Source organism: Temnothorax longispinosus, chromosome 1, assembly GCF_030848805.1.
Source record: "Temnothorax longispinosus isolate EJ_2023e chromosome 1, Tlon_JGU_v1, whole genome shotgun sequence".
Taxonomy (NCBI): Eukaryota; Metazoa; Arthropoda; class Insecta; order Hymenoptera; family Formicidae; genus Temnothorax; species Temnothorax longispinosus.
Window position 1 is genome coordinate 19,810,815 of NC_092358.1, and position 20,845 is coordinate 19,831,659.

The window sequence follows — 20,845 nt, forward strand, 5'->3', positions numbered from 1 at the left end:
TCAATCCTACGCTGAGAAATAAACCGATTGTAAATCAAAGTTAAACGAGGCATCCTGTATACGTGGCTGACAGTAAACATCCAGATAACAATGACGAATGATGATAAAATTTTCCAACAGCGCATAATTAAACGGGTTTGTAATTAAACAGCATTAAACAAATCTAATTAAGTAACGAAACTGTAATTAAATGTAATGATGAAAATGTAATTGCTTTCTGAAATCGCGCAGAATGAAATGCGCGCTGTAAATGCGATCTAAATAACGTATTTGTTTGTTTACAACTTAGCCACGATTATGATAATAGTAGCAATATATACCGCGCGGACCGGCCGTCCAAACATGAACGATATCAATTCTGGAAGGGAAATGCAACGTCGCGATACGTCGTCGGGCGTTATAGCGTGCTGATTGTTGTTACACATTATTGCATTACAATTGCAAATGTATATCGCAATTTAATTACAACACGACATGACGTGATGTATCGGACTCGACTATCGAAGGAGCCAACGTGTCGATATCAAAGCGAATTCAATTGCAATCTGCGAAACATCTTGTTGTATTCTAAACACTACATACTACACTTTCGAATAAATCACATTGAAATCTGTAAAATACAAGAAAAGCGTTTGCAGCTGTTTTGCATTTAAACATCGAATTCTTTGTATAAATGTACAAAATACTGGCAAGATGTTGCATTTTTATACATAAGCTGCATATAAGCTATGTATTATATAAGCTATTATGTTCTCAACAATCGTTACAAAGCACGTCATTCTTAATAAAATCCAATTAATAAATAAGATATTGCGACAATATAATAGTATGCGTGAGGAAAATAAGCTTGAATTTCTAATCCTTCAAAGGAAAATCTTTTGATTTCAAAATTCTCACAAGGCCAAGGACACAAATCTGATTTATTAAATCCGACAATCTTAGTTCTCTAAGCACCTTCAACTTTCAAACGATTAAATTATATTTTCATAGATAATAATGCAAAAGGTATGATAACAGAACTCAAATTTATCATTAATTAAACAAATGAAACAAAGCAAACAATTAAAATCATGAGATTCATTTTTAAAATTTAAACGCAAACTTTGATTTATGTATTTCAAACTAAATCTGGCTAAATATATGTATATATTTTGCGACTGCAATTTATAAAAAAGAAATGCGATTGAGTGATTTGATGCGGGGAAATGAAAATCGGAGTAACAAAAATCCCGCGAGGAAGTAGTCGGGCAGATGTCTGAGTACGATAACGTAATGTCAGCAATAATGTTGCATTGTGGCGGAATCAACTCTCCCAGACGAGTCATCGGGGACAAAGAAAAAGACGATTTAGGTAAGACTAAATGAGTACGATATCCTAATACGGATTCGCAAGATCCGGAAAAAAATCATCCGCGCTTATAATTTCTTGGGACATCTTGAAAGAACATTTCTAACCATTCTCGTTTATTGACATCATTCCAGTAATTCATTAAATAACATGAATAACAATAAAATAAATTCTTTTAACAGACAATGGAAATTAAAAGAGATTTTTCGAAATTAGTAGCATAATCTTATACAAAAAAATCTCTGGATTTTAGTAGCATATGTTTTCTATTCTGAAATATGTGTTTTGTAAACGTTGTAGCTGCAAATAATAACTAAAAGGCAGTCACCCAAAATCTCGATGCAATCAAACCCGTCTGCTGCTCCCGTTACTAACGATGCTAATGATTAATGTAAATAGTAATCATCCAATCAGAACAAATACGCGATCAATTAGACGTCAAAGCGTGAAAAATGGTATCCGCAAATTCATCGAGATTCGATGTCGCGGCCGAATTATCGAGCACGATAAAAATCGCTAGCCATAGCAAGGGTACGCAATCGATTCTTGTGTGAAAAAAATGAATTATCATCCCTCTGCAGCTACGGCTGTTAGAGTTCTATATTAGTCGAAATAGAGAGGGAGAGGGAGAGAAAGAAGAAGCAAAGGCGGGAAGGAGAGGGAGACAGAGGAATAGAGAGCACGCGGTGTCTGGCGTAGGTGATTTTATTAAAAATTCATGCGTTTGGGAACTGCTGTCAGAACCGGGCTTGCCAGACCAGGGTTTATGCTGTCAACCCTCTTTGGAATCTACGACAGTAGGAAGAGAGTAGGAGAACGGAAGATGAACAAGGATGATTCATGAAGATAGTGGTTCGAGATGAAGGATGCAAGAAACGTCGACGATGAGGACGACTTCGACTGATGAGGATGATGGAAAAGAGTAACAAGGACACCCAATGGACAAGCTAATATCTCCCACTCTTCTTTCAATTCCACTTATACAGATGCACCACAGTTCATCAATGTTATATAATCAATATCAAAAAGGCAATGCTTTTCAAGTGATGCGGTAGCGATGCCAAGTACACAAAAAAGTAAGTAAAAAAAGCGACTAGTCGCATAACCACATGACATGATACAGCAATGGCACTACCAAGTTTAGTAGCTTATCTGGAGTTTTTGCTTCGTCAAATTTTCCAAATCGTCGACAAATAAAATCGTCGTAAATAAAAATCAAATGATACTTTTATTATATAATGTCAATACAAGCTTCGATTACGATCGACCCGAATAAAATTGGTGCAATCAATCCTAAGATATTGAGTCGAGTCTGCGAAAAAGTTTTTGACGATTTCAGTTTTCAGTCTTACTTACACAAATACTTACACACTCAAAGCGAGTTTGTCCACTAAGACGCATCATCATGTATGAGTATAATAGTCATGTATGAAAGCGCATATGTATATAGGAACATGTAGAAAAGATTTACATACTTGCAGAAACGTATATAAAAGCATCAATTAAATAAGGAAGAGATTAATAACGACTTATTAGTTAGGTAAAATTATCTATGAATATATGTATCTCAATATTATGTAATTAAATATTACTAATCTTATATTACGCATATATCACATATTATTTCAATGTTACATGTTACATATCTTATCCAATTATTTCTGTATTTCCATACAGAATTGTATTTCCATACAGTTAGTATGTTATTAATGCAAAATATTATTTTCTTCTATCAAAATTTGAAATCATTGCATGATTATATGTGCCATCATTAATCTCTTTCCTGAGTTATCCAAAAATATTTTCAAGCATTGTTTGGGAAGCTGGGTAACAAATGTGTCTAATTAATATTCTATTAAAAATTAATATTTGTTGATCTTATTTCTAATAAGTTCCCCTCGTCTTATTCAGAATTAGCGCGTCACTGCAGAGGTAAATTCTTTGCCTTGAGCCGAAAATCAGCAACTCATTATCGAGAATCCTCTGGAAGGTCAAGTAAATAAAAGTTTTTTCCACTTCGCTTTCATTGACTGTGAGCCTACAGATGTGGTTCGTACGTTCGATCTGACAGATCTTCCGATTGAACTATTATCGCTGTGATAATTTCACCGTGATAGATTGCATCCGCAACGCGGGACTTAATTCCACCGGCCCTCGAAATCCAGTCACCTCGAGTATAATACGCTCAGTATGGCATACCGAAAATAGACCGTAAGTTTCTCTAACAGACTTTTCTTCTTCTTTACTTCAGCACTTGCGCCTTCCTATCCTTCACCGCGAAATCGCGCGCGACCTTAATCGCACATGCAATAATAAAAAATAAATATTAAAGTTCAAGAACCATTAATGAAAAGGTGCTTGCCGTTAGCATTTATTGAATTTATAAAAAACAAAAAAGTATTATTTGCTTGAAACGTCCCAGATAAAAGCTTCTTTATTCTCAAAATGATCGGCAACGTGAAACTTACTGGCATTATTATGCAATATTTTTATTCAATGTTTTATGTAACGTTTGATATTGTTATCTTAATAAATATTTTGTGACTCATTGTCAGAGATTTTTCCGAAAAAGACTGTGCAAAATCGAACATTTTTTTCTCTACGTCACTTAATGAAAACCCCGCGTTAAAATGTTGATAAATCGTCTTTCCTACAAATTTGCTTGGTTTTTGCGATGTTAAACGGCGTAAATAATATCCTAAATCTAACAACTTAATTTTGCTTCGGGAATAGACGGCATATTTTCCAGAAACAAGAAAAACGATGTCTCGTTTTTACCTATGCCGATTCGCTCCTTTGTCTCGAGGCCTCAGTGCGCGCGAGGTAAGCATCCGGGGCAAAACGAGGAATTGGTAAACAACAACAGTTGATCGGTTGTCGACCTCGAGATTAGCTGAGCCATTAACACTCGGAATATTAGCTGATTTTTTGGGCTGTCAACCGATTAGTCCGGCGAATTTTTTAGCTCGTTGCTAGGGGTCCAGAATCCGAGAAACTTCGACCTCTAGTCTTTAGTTGCAACAATGTGTGATTGGCGTTCTGAAAAAGATTACGTGTCTTTCGTTCACTCGGCGATTTTTGAAAGAGGCTTTAGTGGCTCGCCAGTCTAGATAAGTCTAGATTTTCACAAGTTTAAAGTCCGTGGCTCGCGAACATTAATTATTCTATCGATCGAGAAATCGCGATTGCTTTTTGCCGCTCGCTGTTAATCGAGAACGGGCGTCTCATTTTTCTTTCTTTTTTTTTTAAATTATAAACAGCCTGATGAGATTACTTTTAGTATCCTTACTTACCCCAATTAAAACTCATTGTTATTAATTACATATTGCATATTTTGGATTGTTCTATAATTTATCAGTATTTGAAGACAATATATGTATAAAGATTTACTCAACATTTTCCAAAAAAAATAAGAAGAAATAAAAAAAGTATTGGAAACGAAAGAAGTACCTTAAAATTATTGTGAGGTGAACTTAATTTCTTTGTTACCAGGGTGTTTAAGTAGCTCCAGCGCCCGTCCTCAAATTAATGAACTTGTACATATTCTGTAAATAGACATTTATTTTAAAACTGTGCAAGTACAACTTGTAGACAATTATAATCTATAATTTCCGCATTCACATTGAATCTCGCCGGTCTCTTTTTCTTTTCTCTGCTTGCGTACAAAGACTATTGTGCAAATAAATCTTAAAATGTTATAATTTTGTTTCAGTTACAATGTTGTTCAGCATTGTACATTGTATACTAAATTGACAATTTTATACATCCTTTGACTCTTTATTTATATTTTCTTCACGTTTAGAAATAATATTTTCGAGTCTGCGCGCGGCACTGGTAACATGTCGATTCATAGTTATGTGGACAAGCGATTCAATAACATAAAACATGCAGATAATTACGATAAATTGTACAGAGGCTTAGTACGACTCTCTAATAAAATAAAAATTCTTTTAATAAAGCGATCCATCAACTAACATTAGTACTGCTGCAATAAACGTTAATATTGGTAATTATATGTATGTTATTTCTGTATTTTATCCATTAACTTGATGTTTCTAGTAATATTTACCTATATGAACTTTCTTATGAAATCATACTGTGCATAAATTATAAATTGTCACAAAAGAATATGTATCGTCAAAGGATAAGTAACATTTTTATTAGTCTAATATACGAGTATTTAATATACTTTAATGTATTAACATTTAGGTCTTTGTAATTTGATCTGTAATTTGCTTAATAATATTATATATTTCCTGTATACCTATAAATTCAATGTTTTGATGTGCAGTTTATGTATTCTTCTTCTTCTGAGTCATTCTACATTATTAACCCTCAGTGTACGATCCGGGTTAGCGTAACCCGAGCGAATTTTGAAAGTAGCGGCGCCATTTCAAAGGAAGTGAATGGTGGGGGTCCGTACCGGGGGGGGGGGAATCTTTGAGGTAGCTACTATGTGAGCGCCAAGGGGCAGCGTCAGTCTACGCTTGGTACTCAAGTTATACGATTTTGAAAATTGTACCTTTTTTATAGACCGTACACTGAGGGTTAATATTGTTTACATTTTCTTGTGGATAGATTTAGTTATATTTTGTAATTTTGCATATATATACATGTACATATATAATCAAAGATTAATATGTTTCTGTTAACCCTTTCGGTACGGAACGACCGGGACGTGAACGGCCCTCCAGTTGTCGAAGCGTCGATCCGCCAATATACGTGATTCGGTCGACAGAGCTAGGCGACAGAGCTCGACGTTCAACGCCTTCAATTACTATGTGTAATAAAACTCAATAACAAAAACAATTTAAAAAATTTATTAACAGAAGCATTTCAAGTTAACATTTCAAGTTGCTCGGCCACAGTGGGCAGCATGTGGACAGTAACTATAGTCACTCTCCGTACCGAAAGGGTTAATTAATGTTCCATATTATCAATTTAAAAAATTATTTAACTAAAGATAAAATATGTTACAGGCTACAATCACGATCCCGATGACCTACCTGGATTAGCGAACCTTTGCGAGCATATATTAGATATGGGAACGGTGGGGTATCCAAAACAAAATGATTACGATGAGCACCTGTGGCAGCATGGCGGTTGGAGAAATGCAGTGACACACTTAAACTTCACTAATTATTATTATTTCAATATAAATCCGGAGAAATTGAAAGGAGCTTTAGATCGATTAGCGCAGTTTTTCATAGCGCCTTTGGCGAGACTTTGATAGAGATGGAGATTTAATATCCTTTAACGTACTTTATAGGTCTTTCTAATTTGACCTGTAATTTCTACTTAATAACGTTGTATATTTGCTGTATATGAATTCAATGTTTTGATGTACAATTTATGTATTCTCCTTCTCCTGGGTCATTCTACACTATTAATATTGTTTAGATTTTCTTCTGGATAGATTTAATTATATAATATATACTCAAAGATTAATATGTTTCTATTAATTAGTATCACGTTATCAAATTCAAAAATAATTTAACTTATAAAGATAAAATACTTTACAGGCTACAAGCACGATCCCAAGGATCTTCCTGAATTAGCGCACCTTTGCCAGCATATGTTAGGTCTGAATCCTCAACGAAATGATTTGTACCTAAAATATGTTGGCAAAGTGAGTACTTGAACCAGTATGGCGGTTCGCGCTTAGCAACGATAAAAATAAATTCCAATGATTATTCCTTCACAATTCCGAACAAGTTGAAAGGAGCTTTAGATCGATTCGCGCAGTTTTTCATAGCGCCTCTTTTTGACGAGACTGATAGAGAAGGAGATAAATGCTATAAATTTTAGATTTAGAATACATTTATTGTATTTATCTCTTTCTCTATCAAAGTCTCTTTCATCGTTTCCTTACTTACTTGGTTAGGCGGAGCGCGTGCCCTGAGGGTTTTGTGCCCCGGCGGTCACGGTGTTCTAGAGCCAAGCGTGTCAGAGTGGCGTGAGGCCTAACAAAGAGAATTTCTTCGGATAATTTCTCTAATTTAGTCAATAAAGAGACATTAGACGAAATACTGAAGAAGAAGAACATTAAAGTTATAAATAGACTATCGTAGTTTTATAAAAGATATTATTCTGCAGATATATATTATGTCGCTGTGTCTTCTTGGTAAAAGTACGATAATTTAAAACTTTTTAATATTAGAAATTTGAATGCTTTTTATACTGTATGTATATAAACTTTATTGCGTTTCCCCATAGGGTTTACAATCTACTACAAAATTACTACAACATTGGCGTTTTTTAAAGGGACATACCCAACCCTTTACAAGACATTCACCCCTTCTTAGCCTGGCCATATGCGACCTTACAATTTTCTCTTAATTCCTTATCCTCCCCCCTCTTCCTTTGCCCCTTTGCTTGCTCCCTTCCGCTTCCTCCGCCTCTGCGTCTCTCCACCTCCCTCTTTCCTATCTCGGTTCTCCCCTTTCTTCCTATTGTCTTTTCTTCCTGTCCTCTTTTTCCTCGTCCGAGTCCATTAAAAGCTTCTTCTCCATTTCTCTCGAAATCTCTTCCTTCTCAGACATCCTTGCCATCTTGCTTTCTTCCATGGCATTCTCTTTTCCAATCTCCCTTTCTTCTCCTCTCTTTCTCTCATCCTCGCCTCCCACGGCTTATCCTCATCTATTTTCACCCTTATATTATTTCCTGCTTTTCTCTTTGCCTCCAACACCCGCCACTTATCCTCCTCTCCCAGCTTCACTAGTATCGTCATCCAGTCCCCTCTCTGTCCTATCACACACACGTCTCTTACCTCCGCCTTCACCTTCAAACCTTCTGCCAAAAACTCCTCCACTTTCTTCTATTTTGATTCCTCACCTTCCCATCTCTCCTTCTCAATCTTTATTATCACGTTTTTTCTTCTCCTTTCATCTTTGTTCCTTTCGTCCTCCCCTGCCCACCATTTTCTCTTCCCAGGCTTATCTCTACTCTCCTCGCTATCCTCCCTCTTCCTTTTGCCCCCATTTTGCTCCGTTCTTTCTATCTTTCTCTTCAATCTCTTTACCTCCTTCAGTTCCTCTATATCCTCATCTTTTCTTTTACCGTCTTCTTTCAATTCCTTCAGCATCTTCCTTACTTTCTCTTCCACAAGTTTTTCCACTGCCTCCTTCTCGCTATGACTATCCTCCCATTGCATTCCATCCTGGATATCTGTAACATGAATATTATATTACTCCCCTCTCCTTTCTTCTACTTCCCTCTCCCTCCCCCCTTTTTCGTACGCCTCTTTTTTCTCCCTTTCTTTCTCTCCTATTCCTTCTTCTTGTTCCTCTATCTCCCTTTTTCCTTTCATTCTTTCCCCCTCTATTTCCATCATCCATTCCTCTCCCCCCCTTCCTCATCTAATACCCATTCCACCGCTCCCTGCCAACTTCCTCCTCCAGATTTACATCTTCTACATTCTTTCCATACGTGTTCCCACGTTTCTTTCTTGTATTCACACAACCTACATTTCTTCTTCTCTTCCCCTTCCCAGTGCCTGCTCTCTCTCATCTCATTTCCTAATCTAAACCTCGCCACCCTTCTCCATCTCACCCCATCCCTTCTTCAAATATCCCGGGATACCCCCTTCTTTTATTACTTTGTACCATTTATTGTATTCTGATTTCTGATTTCTCGATCCTCTCCCATCTCTCTTTCCTTTGCGTCTCCTTATCACCTCCAAATAGTTTCTGGTACCATTCGTCTCCATCTTCTTTCAGCCTTTCCAGTTCTTTTAACCCCACTCCTTTATCTTCAAAGAAACTTCCTCTCTCTCGAGTCTGCGGCACTGTTGACGAACATGTCGTTTGATGGTAATGTGGTGGATCGATTCAATGACATAAAACGTGCAGATAATGACCATAAATTGTACAAAGATTTAGTACTTTCTAATAAAATGAAAATTCTTTTAATAAGCGATTCAAAAACTGGCATCAGTTTTGCTGCAATGAACGTTAATATCGGTAATTATATGTAATTATATGTATATTATTTCTCTATTTTACGCATTAACTTGATGTTTCTAATAATACTTATATGAACTTTCTTATAAAATCATTCTGTGTATACAAATTATAAATTGTCACAAAAAATATATAGTTAAAGAATATGTACAGGACCTTTTTATTAGTCCAGTATATTTAATATCCTTTAACGTACTTAGGTCTTTGTAATTTTTGACTTGTAATTTCTGCTTAATAATGTTGTATATTTGCTGTATAAGAATTCAATGCTTTGATGTACAATTTATGTATTCTCCTTCTCCTGGGTCATTCTACACTATTAATATTGTTTACATTTTCTTCTGGATAGATTTAGTTATATTTTGTGATTTCGTAAATATACACACATATAATCTAGGTAGATCCTTCGGATCTTGATTATAGCCTGTACTGTAAAAAGGCTACAAGCACGATCCCAAGGATCTACCTGGATTAACGCACCTTTGCCAGCATATGTTAGGTCTGAATCCTCAACGAAATGATTACCTTGAGTACCTGAACCAGTATGGCGGTTCGCGCCTAGCAACGACAAGAATAAATTCCACTGATTATTCCTTCAACATAATTCCAAACAAGTTGAAAGAAGCTTTAGATCAATTTGCGCAGTTTTTCATAGCGCCTCTCTTTGACGAGACTTTGATAGAGAAGAAGATAAATGCTATAGATTTAGAATACAAGGAGAAATTAACAGATAACAGATGGCGATTTATTGCATTAGAGAAATTATCTGTGGGATCGGATCATCCGTAATCCGCATTTCGTCTAATGTTTCTTTGTTGCCACAGCCGTATTCAAAATTCGGCTGTGGCAATAAAGAGACATAGACGAAATACCGAAGAAGAACAACATTAACGTTATAAATAGACTATCGGAGTTTTATAAGAAATATTCTACAGATATGTCGCTGTGTGTTCTTGGTAAAGGTACAATAATTTAAAACTTTTTAATATTAGAAATTTCAATGCTTTTTATACTGTTATATATAAAAATATTTCAATTTTGAATTGAATTAAACATTTGATTGTATTAAACATTTACACATTGTCTATCTTTAAGAGAAAAAATAGAATCTTATCAGTATACATAAGTAAGAAAAATATATAGAAATATTGGTCTTCATATAAATTACTTCGTAAAATTTTAAATGTTTTCTAAATTTGTTTTAACCAGTATTTACTTGGACACAAAGGTAAAGGTTTATTATTATCGGCTTTAAAGGTCAGAGGTTGGTGTTACACTATAGTAGCTGGAAATTATTTTATGGACACAAGCCTACATTTCTTTACAGTTACATTTCGTCTAACTGAGGAAGGTATTAAGCATATAGAAGATATTGTTCAAATAATGTTCCAATATATCAATATGCTGAAAAAGAATGGACCGATGAAATGGATCTATATGATGTAATAGTAAAGAGTGAAAAATATTATAATCTTTTGTAGAATGTTTGGCAGATTGTAGGATTGCAATTTGCTAGACAACTTTGTACTTTAATATTGTATATTAAATATAGAGTTATATGAAAATTTTACATTTATAGGAACTTCTACATATTAAACATATGAATAATAGATATATAAAGAAAATAGACTCTTCTTATAGTATATCTGCTATATTCCGTCTGCTGCACGAGTATCCCATGGAAGAAATCATTTGCGACAAGATTTCCCTAAATGGCGACCGAATTTTATCGAAAAGCTAATGGAATATTTTACGCCGCAAAATATTAGAATTCACGTTGCAAAAACGTACGAAAGTATAACGAATGAAACCGAGTAATGGTTTGGCATTAAATATAAGAAACAGAGGATATCCGAGAAAACAATGTGGAACCTCGCTGGCTATAGCACGGATCTGAAATTGCCTCCTAAAAATGAATTTATACCGATCAAGTTTGATATCAAGACTGAAACAACTGTAAGTAAAATTATCATTTTTCACAATATTAATCCTTGAACACCACTTCGTGGTACTTAAAATAAGTAACATCTCCATAAAGCATAAACTATGTTATGAAACTTGGTATAAAATATAAAATGTTAATGTATTTTATAATAAATTCTATTTTTACACATAATTTTTAAATAATAAAAATAATTATAGTGTACTAATTAATTATACTATATATATATGTATATTTGCATTAATTTTATAAAAATATGCGCTGGGTTTTAGAGAATAATTTATATAATATAGAGCCGAAAAATTGTAATTCAAAGAATGCTTTACACACGCTCATTTTTGCATGAATTGCGGAATTGTGTTTTGCTCTAATCAATCACCAATTTTGTCATTTGTGTATTTTCTACGTATATATTAACAGGTAAAATTTTACAGATATAAAAGTTTTCTATTATTGTAAAAGATACATCGTTTGTAAAACTTTGATATAAAAAGGATGATAAATTTTATGTACCAAAAGCGATGATGACCTTCCACTTCGTTAGGTATGAAATAAGTATGATTGTAAAAAATACTTATACAACTTATACAAATTGCAAACGTAAATTAATTTATTTAATTATCATAATAATAAGATTAGTATCTATACATATATATTAATATACGTGCTAAATAAAATTAAAATAATAAATTGATTATCTCTGAAATATTTTCATTAATAAAACAAATCTAAATTTGTACATTTATTTATCTCTAAATGCCGTTATTTTAAAATATCTCTTTAGTTAATAAATATAAATTACTGCAGGTTGCCACGTTCTATTTGAAGAGAAAAATAAAGTGCAGAAAACTTCTAGTACCATAGTATACTACGCAACTGGTCTACAATCGAAAAGTCGATGCTTTTATCGCTTTTAAATGAAATTATTGAGCATTGCTACAATATCTTACAAACCACGGAGAAATTAGGCTATACACTATTTAGTAATATATATACAATGATGAACGGAAGAACGGAGGAACGCAATATTTAAAAATCGTTGTACAAGGTGACCATTACCCGCAAAACGTCGAACAACGAATCGATTCATTTATGGACTCTATGTTTGTAAGTATAATAAGATGCGTTATATAACAACATGCCTTTTTTAAAATTTCTCACACAATATTCTGATATTATGATCATATTAAAAAATATATTATTCCAATTATTAATGTGACGTAGTAATTAGAGTATATTTCTCTATTAAAATATTTATTTATTTTTTTTATTTAGGATAATGATTCCCTTCTCGGGATACATGTTCTGTGTTTTGGTTAAATCATGTTTCACATCTACACCTTTTCTATATTAATTTCTACACTCATTTCTTGTTTCTTCAGTTTTTCCCTCTCTTTCCTTTTATTGCACAACTTCAGCATCCATTCTATTCCTTTCCCGTCTTCTGCCATTATAAATTCTTTGCTCGGATTGGCTGCTCTTGATTCCGGGCATTCCCTTAGTATATGGTGCCAGGATTCCTCTCTTTCTTCACACATCCTGCACATTTTCTTGTTTTCCTCCTCCCAGTGTCTATTACCTTTTCATTCGTTTCCGCATCTGAATCTTGCGATTGTTTTCATCTTTATGCCTTTTCCTTTATACTCCAAATATTTCGCTCTTTCACTTGTTTTCCACCTGTTGTATTCCTTCGGTGATTTTGATCTCTCCATCTTCTTTCCTCTCTCTTCCAATTTTTCTCTTTGTAGTTGGTTGTCCATTCTTCTGTCGTGTTTTTTTCCTGTTCCTCTCTTGCTTCTCTTGTCCACTGGTTTAATCCGCCCTCCTCGTAAAACGTCTGCATCCTTCTGCCCCATTGTGTCTCCTCCCATTCTATATTGATAATTTCTCTTCTGCATTCTCTCAGTATTTCGTTGTCAGTCATTCCTTTTACTTTCTCTTGGTATTTTAGTGCTCTTCCTCCAGCCTCTATACTGATTTGTTCTATCTTTGTTTCTTCTTTGACTATATAGCCTGGCGTGCATCTATTTAAGCCTAATATTCATCTTATGTATATTTCTTGAAGTGCTTCTATCTTCTTCCATTCTTTCCATCCCCATATTTCTACTCTGTATAAGAGTATGCTTTTGACCATGACATTAAACATCATCATTCTCCTGTCAAAGTTTCCTCCAAATTTCTTCTCACCTATTCCCCAAATCTGTGCCATGGCTGCTGCTGCTTTTCTTACTATATCTATTATGTGTGCTTCATCGGTGTTGCATTTCTTAAATGTAAATCCTAGATATTTGAACTCCTTGACTTCTTCTATCTTGTTTTCCTTCCATTTCTAGTTCCTTTCTTGTTTAATTCTCCCTTTCTTACAAAAAACCAACATTTTAAATTTATCTACATTTAAAGTTAGTTCCTTTTCCTCTAAATATCTTTCTAGGTTTTTCAGCATTTTCTTCATTTCTCTTTCCGTCTCCGCCATCATCGGTAGGTCGTTTGCATACGCCAAGGTATATATTCTCTTTCTTCCCAGTCTTACGCGTTCTGTCTTTTCTTTAGAAAGTCCTCCACGTCTGCGATAAATGTTATGAACAGGAGTGGGCTCAGTGGGCGTCCTTGCCTCAGCTCTCCTTCTGTCCAGAACTCTTCTGTGCATTTGTCTCCTACGATTACTCTGTTGATCGTTTCCTCATAAATATCTTTTATTCTGTCGATTAGTTTCCTATTTATACCGCTTTCTTCCAGAGCCTTCCATAGTTTCTTTCTGTTTACCTTATCAACCGCTGCCTTCAGGTCTGCAAAGAAGTCGTAGAGATTTCCCCTCTTTTTCGTTATCGTTTTTCCTGCTGCTATTTTCAGTGCAAATTCTCTATTCTATGCAACTTCTCTTTTTCCTAAAATTTGATTGCGTTTCTGGGAGCAGCTTCAGTCTTTCGACTTCCTTCCTCAGTTTTTCTTCTAGAATCATTGCATAGATTTTGTAATTTTTTGCTTCTTTTCTGTCTTCTTTTTTGTGTATTGGGTATATTATGCCTACTTTCCATCCTCTTGGCAGTTTCTCTCCGTTCCATATTTTTCCTATTATTTTTCTCAGTTTTTTTTTTGTTTCCTTGTCTGCGTTTGACCACACTTCGTTTCTGAGTCTGTTTTCACCTGTTGCTTTCTTTTTCTTGAGTCTTCTTACTGCGTTTTCCATCTCTTCTTCTGTAATTTCCTCTCCCTCTTCCTTTGTTTCTTCCTCTCGTGGCACTTCTTCGTTGTCTCCTGCTTCTTGCTCGTTTCGTGTATCGTTGTTTCCTCTCGTCTCTCTTCCCTCCAGTAGCTCCATGAAGTGTCTTTTTCATTGTTGTTCCTCAATGCTGTCATCTGGCTTTTCTCGTCAATCTCTCTCCTTTTTTATGTATCTCTATATTTTTGTTTCATTTTGTATCTCTGCGATTTCGGTCTGCTCTCTTTCTCTTTATTCTTTCTTTTTTGTTTTGCAGAGCTTGTTGTGTCTTTGTTATTCCTCTATGTATTCTGTTCTTTCTATGTTTCCTTTTTTCATTTGTATGAGTAATCGATTCAGTTTCGTTTTGCTGTTTCTGCAGTCCTTGTCTATTAAAATATTTATTAATATCACTGTAACAACATTTCAGGAACACATATCTACTATGCCAGAATAGCAATTTGACAACCACAAGGAAATAGTTTCATTGGGGGCATTCAAGACGATATCTAATCAATGCTCTTTATATTGGAAAGAAACTGAAAGCCGAAAATATAATTTCCCTGGAGTAAATAGAAATACATTACTTAAATACAATAACGCGGCAACAATTACTGCAATTCTTTGGGGTAACCACCTATTTTTATATGCGGACTATATCATTCAATCAAAAAGATTAGGTTTTGTAGAGAAAAACAAATGGAAAATATAATTCTTTTTATATGACGTACAATTTTTGAGAGAAGTGGTTTTGATAAATAATAAATTAATTATATTTTTTTAACATAATCTCCATTAGAAAAATATACGTAGCAATGCTCGACGTAAGTTGTCGGTACATGTGATGCCCACGGCTATGTCAATGAAAAGGAATTTGCCTGAAACACCTGGAATTACCGTTGTGTCATCTGATAATAAAATTAAGGAATTTGACGATTTCATTTAAGCTAAGTCAAAGTTAAAATATCCTTTACTAAAACCGCACGACAAAAATTTTGTCAGAAAGGGTATTAGATGCTCTTCTAAGATGTAAACAGAAATGACACAATAATAGTTTTGGTTTGTTATGCATTTCGTTATATTTTCAAAGAGAAGCTAGTTTTTAATTCTTTTGCTTTCTTTTTCTCTCTTTTTAGTATTACGATATTTTTCTGTATCAAATCTGTGGTTTACGCGAGTAAAATAGTATAATAATTTTCTACTTTCTATGAAATTGAAATCATTGTGTGTTAGATATGTAAGTAATAATGTTTGTACAATTGCAAATGTATTGCAATTTAATTACAACGCGACATGACGTAATATACTCGACCATTGAAGGAACCAACGTGTCGGTATCGTGGTGAATTCAAATGCAATCTCGATACATCTTGTTGTTTATTAAATACCATATTACACATTCGAATAAATTATATTAAAACTTAATACAAAAAACACGTTTGCAGCTGTTTTGTACGTAAATATTGAATTCCTCGCATAATTGTACAAAATACTGGCAAGATGTTACATTTTTATTTACATAAATATGTATAAGCATATAAGCTATGTATTATAAGTTTTGTTTCCAACACGTTATTCTTAAAAAAATCCACTTAATAAAGATTTTGCAACAATATAATGGTATGCGTGAGTCAAAATAAGTCTCCTTCAAAGGAAAACCTTCTAATATCAAAATTCGCACAAGGATACAAATCTGATTTATTAAATCCGGCAAACTTATTTCTCTAAGCACCTTCAGCTTTTAAACAATTAAATTATATTTGTAGATAATAATAAGTAAGGTATGTTGACAGAACTCAAATTTATCATTTTCATTAATTAAACAAAGTTAAATAAAACAAAGCCAACAATGAAAATCACAAGATTAACTTTTAAATGTAAACTTCGATTTATGTATTTCAAACTAAATCTAGCTAAGTATATTTCTGGATGTTAATATTTTGGTATCTACTTCGACTGCAAATTATATAAAAAAAAAAAAAAAAAAATGACAATAATTTGATGCGGGCAAATGAAAATCGGTGTAATAAAAAATCCCGAAAGTAGTCAGACAGATGTCTGAGTGCGAACGTAAAATCAACAATAATATGTAGCATTGTGGCGGAATCAACGAACTCTCCCAGACGAGGGTCATCGGAAATGGAAAAAAGATTTAAGAAAAACTAAATTATTACGATATCCTAATATGGACTTACAAAATCTGGAAGAAAATTATCCGTGCTAAGACCTTACAGTTTCTTGGGACATCTAGAAGAGAAATTCTCATTTATTGATATCATTTAAGCAATTTAATAAATAACACAAAAATATAAAAAATAAATGCTTCTAATAGACAATGGAAATTAAAATTATTAATTAAAAAAGATTTTTTTTAAATAGTAGTATGACGTTTCTATGTTATATTAAAAAATCTCTTGATTTTAGTAGCATATGTTTCGCATTCTGAAATATTTGTTTTATATAAACGCTGTAGCTGCAAATAATAATTAAAAGGTAGTCACAAAAAATCTCGTTGCAATTAAACCCATTTGTTGCTTCCGTTACTAACGCTAATAATTAATGTAACCAGCAATCATACAATCAGAACAAATACGCTATCAATTAGGCGTGAAAGCTTGAAAAATGGTATTCGCGGTATTCGCGAATTCATCGAGATTCGACGTCGCGGCCGAGTTATGGAGCATGATGAAATCGCTAGCCATAGCAAGGCTATGCAATCGATTCTCGCGTGTAAAAAAAGTGAATTATCATCCCCCAATTAGGGCTGTCAAAGTTCTACATTAGTCAAAATAAAGAGAAAGACGGTGAGAAAAAAGGGGCAAGGACGGAAGGGAGATGGGGAGACAAAGGAATAGGGAGCACGCGGTGTCAGGCGAAAGTGATTTCATTAAAAATTTGTGCGTTTAGGAACTGCTGTCGGAACCGGGCTTGCTAGACCAGGGTTTATGTTGTCAACCCTCTTCGCTATTTACGATAGTAAGAAGATAGTAGGAAAACGGAAAATGGACAAAGATGTTTCATAAAGATGATGGCTCGAAATGAAGAATGCAAGAAACGTCGACAATGAGGACGACTTCGACGATGAGGATGATGGCGATGATTAGAAAGGGGTAGTACAGACACCGACAAGCCAATATCTGCCTCTCTTTCTTCAATTCTATCCATACAGATGGGTCACAGTCCATCAATGTTATAATCAACTCGGTTACTCTCGTAATTCTCGTCCGTTCGCATAAATATACACCAAACGGTCGTGTACTAGACAGGTCGCGAGACACTACCGCGTCTTTTGATATAAAAAAACAATGCTTTTCAAGCGACGTGACGCTTGAAAAATACACAAAAAATTAAATAAAGAAAGCAACTGACGCCACATGACCGCACGACATGATACAGTACTGGCGCTGCCAAGTAGCTTATCTGGAATTTTCGCCTCGTCAGATTTTTGGTTTAAGCATCTCGGAACCAAAGGTCGTAAAAAAAGTCTAATGACACTTTTAATATATAATATCGATACAAAGTTTCGATTGTGACCAATTCGAATAAAATTAGTGCCGTCAATCCTTAGATATCGAGTCGAATCTACAAAAAAGTGTTTAACAATTCCAGAGAGTTTTCAGTTTCACTTACGCACATATTTACACACTCAAAGCGACTTTGTCCACCAAGACGCATCATCATGTATAGATAATTGTCATGTATGAAAGCGCATATGTATATAGGAACATGTAGAAAAGATTTACATACTTGTAGAAATGTATACAAAAGCAACAAATGAATAAGAAAAAGATATTAATCATGACTTATTAGTCTAGTAAAATTACCTATAAATAAATGTATATCTTAATATTATGCATTTAAATATTATACTAATCTTATATTGCACATTACATATCATTTCTATATTACATATGTTACATATCTGATCTATTATTTCTGTATTCCAATACAGAATTAATAATTTTCATACAACATACAGTTAGTATGTTATTAGTGCAAAATATTATTTTCTTGCATCTAAATTTGAAATTACTGCATAATTATATGTGCCATCATTAATCTCTTTCTTGAGTTATCCAAAATTATTTTCATGCAGTGTTTAGGAAGCCGGGTAACAAATGTGTTTGATCAGTATTCTATTAAAATTTAATATTTGTTAACCTTATTCCTAATAAGGTTCCTTTGTCTAATTCAGAATTAGCGCGTCACCGCAGAAGAATCGCTGAACGCGTGCGCCAATCAGCAGCGGCCATGTCCGGCGCTTCGCTCGCGAATCGCGAGACACAAAATCCATCAGCCGTAAAGGTAAATCCCTTGCCTTGAGCCTAAAATCGGCAAATCATTATCGAGAATCCTCTGGAAGGTCGAGTAAACAAAAGCGCGCGAGTAGGATCGCGACACGCATGTTACAGTCACGTAGTAATGTGAATAGAAATTCACACCACGCTGTCAAATCATTTTTCAAATGCACGCTGCTTCACGTTACGGCGATCGTAATTTCTTAAGTTCACGTTACGTTACTTCGCGTCCGTCGCGTTCCGTTACGTTAAATTCATCGTAATCCCGGCATAACGACAGTATAGCGCGTAGCAGTTTGCAGCAGAGGATCATTTTTCACTCCGTTTCCGCTGATTGTGAGCCTACAAAGTCCGTGTAATTCGTACGTTCGATCTGACAGATCTTCCGATTAAACTATCATTGCTGTGATACTTCCACCGAGCTACATAACATCCGCAGCGCGGGATCCAGAAGCTTCCACCGGTCTTCGAAATCCAGCCACCGCACAGTATAGTGTACCGCGAATAGACCGTAAGTTTTAACAAACTTTTCTTCTTATTTACTTCTGCACTTGCACTTCCTATCCATAACCGCAAAATCGCGCGCGACCTTAATCACAGATGCAATAATAAAAATCAAATATTAAAGTTCAGGAACTATATTAATAAAGGTGCTTGCCGTTAGCGTTTATTTTTATAAAAAACAAAAAGTAGGTATTACTCGCTTGAAACGTTCCAAATAAAACCTTCTTCATGTTCAGAAAGATCGGCGAATGTGAAAATTGCTGACATTATTGTGCAACATTTTCATGTTTTTATTCAATGTTTTATGCAACATTAATATTATTGATATCTTATTTTATGACTCATTGTCAGAAATTTTCGGAAAAAACTGTTCAAAATCAAATCCTTTTTCTCTATGCCGTTTAATGAAAATCCCGCCTTAAAATATTGATAAATCTTTCCTACAAATTTGCATGGTTTTCGCGACGTTAAATGGCGTAAATAATACTTTAAAATCTAACAGCTTAATTTCGCTTCGGGAATAGACGGCATATTTCCTCAAAAAAAGAAAAACAATGCCTCGTTTTTGCCTGTGTCATGCAGACTCACTATACTTGGTCTCAGGTAAACACTAAAGGCAAAGCAAAGTCGGTATACAACAACAGCTGATCGGTTGTCGACTCCGAGATCAGCCGAGTCGTTAACACTTGGAAAATTAACTGATATCTTGGGCTGTCGACAACCTATTGGCCCGGTAAATTTTTTGGCTCGTTGATGGGGGTCCGATGTTTCAGAAACTTCCGAAATTCACGAATATAAAACCCCGGATCTTCGCGCGCGAGCTCGCACTCGACCTCCAGCCTTTAGTTGCGACAGTGTGTGATTCTCTTGCGTTCCGAAAAAGATTACGTGTCTTTTCGCTCACTCGGCGATTTTCAAAAGAGACTTTAGCGGCTGGCGACAAGTCTAGATATTCTCACAAGTTTAAAGTAAGTGACTTGCGGAATCGAACATTATTCCATCGCGGCATCGTTCGCGGAAGCGCGAACTTCATTAAGGGGAAAAAAAACCGTACCTGGTGCCTGGGGCTACTTTTATACACCCCAATTAATTTCATTGTTATTAATTATATATTGCATATTTTGCATTGCTCTATAATAATTTAGCAGTATTTGAGGACAATACGTATATAGATTTATTCATTATTTTCCGTGAAAAGTAAAAAAAAAGCAAATAAATATTTGAAAAACGAAAGCAGCACATATAAATTACTGGTGACGTGAGCTTCATTTTTTGACACTTGGTTGGTTGTTTAAGTAGCTCCAGCGCCCGGACGCGCGCGTTGTTGGGTTGATTAACCCTTCGTCCGCATACGTTTTTTTGGCACCTTTACGCCGCATAGGTGGGTCGTTTTCGTCTTGTCGTTTTTTTTTAAGTGTTAAAGTGTTACAAAAAATCTGAAAAAATTCATGGAGGTAATTCAAACCTTCAATTTGAAGTATCAATCATAAAATTATAAGCAATTTAATTTTTTCACATATTTTTTATTTAAGAAATGGAGCAACTACAACTACAACTTGTAAAATCATCTTTTACTCAAAAAATCATAACTTT

The 20,845-nt window shown here is 34.6% G+C and overlaps 1 pseudogene; it reads left to right on the forward strand.

Moving 5' to 3' along the window:
- Positions 1–5,187: 5,187 nt before the first annotated feature.
- On the forward strand, positions 5,188–15,396 carry LOC139813742 (uncharacterized; annotated as a pseudogene).
- The last annotated feature ends 5,449 nt before the right edge of the window (positions 15,397–20,845 follow it).